The sequence below is a fragment of the Nanorana parkeri genome, unplaced genomic scaffold, assembly GCF_000935625.1.
Source record: "Nanorana parkeri isolate BGI_ZX_2015 unplaced genomic scaffold, ASM93562v1 scaffold2213, whole genome shotgun sequence".
NCBI classification, from domain to species: domain Eukaryota; kingdom Metazoa; phylum Chordata; class Amphibia; order Anura; family Dicroglossidae; genus Nanorana; species Nanorana parkeri.
Window position 1 is genome coordinate 146348 of NW_017308481.1, and position 2648 is coordinate 148995.

Consider the following 2648-nt stretch of genomic DNA (forward strand, 5'->3'; position numbering starts at 1 on the left):
TTTTACATTTTTGCTGTGTGATTCTTCCACAGCAGCAAGTTTTGAATATTATTATTTTTAGAATTTTTGTAATAATAATTATAGTATAAAAAATATATTTATATATAAAAGTTTTATTTTCCTAATTTTTTGTACACTTTATTTTTATTTTTTTTTACACTTTGTACCATGACTGCTTGATAAATTCATTTTTTTTAATTTTTAGTTATTATCAGGCCGCTCCAAACTTAGGAACAGCTAATAATAACTTTAGAGACGGATCCTGAACGCGTGTCAGAATCAGATCTCACTAAAGGTCTTTGATCGTTCCTAAACGATCAGAAATGATACATTTCACTCAAGAGATACATTGTATCTTGTGCTTGAAATGTATCATTAACATCGGGCTATAGAGCTGTCACAGCGAATAGCAGAGTCACTGCTACCGCTCTGCTATCTTCAGCTGTCACAACGAATAGCAGAGTCACTGCTACCGCTCTGCTCTCTTCAGCTGTCACAGCGAATAGCAGAGTCACTGCTACCGCTCTGCTATCTTCAGCTGTCACAGCGAATAGCAGAGTCACTGCTACCGCTCTGCTATCTTCAGCTGTCACAGCGAATAGCAGAGTCACTGCTACCGCTCTGCTATCTTCAGCTGTCACAGCGAATAGCAGAGTCACTGCTACCGCTCTGCTATCTTCAGCTGTCACAGCGAATAGCAGAGTCACTGCTACCGCTCTGCTATCTTCAGCTGTCACAGCGAATAGCAGAGTCACTGCTACCGCTCTGCTATCTTCAGCTGTCACAACGAATAGCAGAGTCACTGCTACCGCTCTGCTATCTTCAGCTGTCACAGCGAATAGCAGAGTCACTGCTACCGCTCTGCTATCTTCAGCTGTCACAGCGAATAGCAGAGTCACTGCTACCGCTCTGCTATCTTCAGCTGTCACAGCGAATAGCAGAGTCACTGCTACCGCTCTGCTATCTTCAGCTGTCACAGCGAATAGCAGAGTCACTGCTACCTCTCTGCTATCTTCAGCTGTCACAACGAATAGCAGAGTCACTGCTACCGCTCTGCTATCTCCGATACAATTGGAGATACATTGGATGATGACAGGCTTCCTCACCAGTCACTCCTGACTGGTGAGGAAGCCTGTCAATCATCCAATCGGCCAATCAGAAGAGGTCAGCATGGAGCAGATGACTGAGGACTTGGAGGAGGAGTTTGCGGCTATCTTGTTTCATTGAAGACGCGATGGAGGTCCTGTTTGCGGCGGATCCGGGTCCCTGAAGATGGCGGACGCGGCACAGGTACTCGTTTTATGTTTTGGAGTATTTGCACGAGTACGAGTACTCATGCAAATACTCGGTATCGCCGCCCATACCGATGCTTGTATCGGTATCGGTGCATCCCTAGTTTACATACACTTTAAGGCAGTGGTTGTCAACCCGTGTGACCTCCCCCCCACATTTGTCCTCGGTCATCATGTCGCACTGCGATGGAACGCACGGCATTAGGGTACCGCACGTTCCGAGGCGCGCGTACGAACTGTGGGCGGGAGGTGAGCCTGGGCTGCTATTCAAATCAATGGCAATGCAACGCAGGGCACCTCCCACACCAGAATGCCATGGAGGTGCAATTGCATGGTACAGTGCGTTAATGGCATGGGACTGTCTGATGAACGCACTGTACATGGGCCCTCAAAAACACTGACATACATACACGCCCACAGACACAATCTCACACACACATGCGCACTCCCAAAAAATGTAAGGTCCACCCCATCTCCCGGCAAGAACTGGATCCTCAGCCCGTGTCGGCTGCTGTGCTGTGACGGAGCTCTATCATACGTGCAGTGCTGGTACAGCTCCCTTGTGTGCCCCGTAGAGGTGCCGGGAGCCAGAATGTGACGTCACTCCGGTCCAGGCACCACTACAGGACACACGAGGGAGCTGTAAGCAACGCACGTATGGATGGAGCTCCCTCGCGGCCATAGCCCCAGCGCACCTCGTGCTGACACTCGGCACCGGGCGGCATATTTGGAACGGCTGCTCGGCCCAAGAGGGAGGCTGAGGAGCCGCTCACCCAGAAAAGAGGAAGGCATTACCCACTGAACATGGGGTCACCACTAGTGATGGGGGTGGGGCGTGTTCGCGGCTCCACGTGCCGAGACCGCCAGGGAGCTGACAGCGCCGCATCGCCAATCACAGGCACTGGGACATTTCCCGATCTCTGCAGCTGCAGACCGAGAACATGTCTCAGCACCTGTGATTGGCGCTGTCAGCTTCCTGGCGGTCTCGGCACGTGGACCTGCGAAAACGCCCGTGCCCGTCGCTAGTCACCACCCACCAGTTGAGAAGCAAAGCTTTAAGGGAAGCATGTAAAACCCGGACAGAGGCAGTTCAGGCGGGTCCATGTGTAAGGCACCTGATCATGTGACTTGATACAGTCCATGAAGCCATCACATTCAATAGTGTAGAAAACGGGTGCTGCGGCAGTCAACGCATGGCAAGCGTCCATAATCACAGAACCACATAGACGCCGGGACTCCAAGTAATCAATCGATGGCGTCTATTGACGCACGAGACAAAGCACGATGCGTCAAACGCAGCCTTTCGCGGCCTCACCGGATCCCCTTCGTCAGGCCAAAGAAGTTATTATTGTTTTA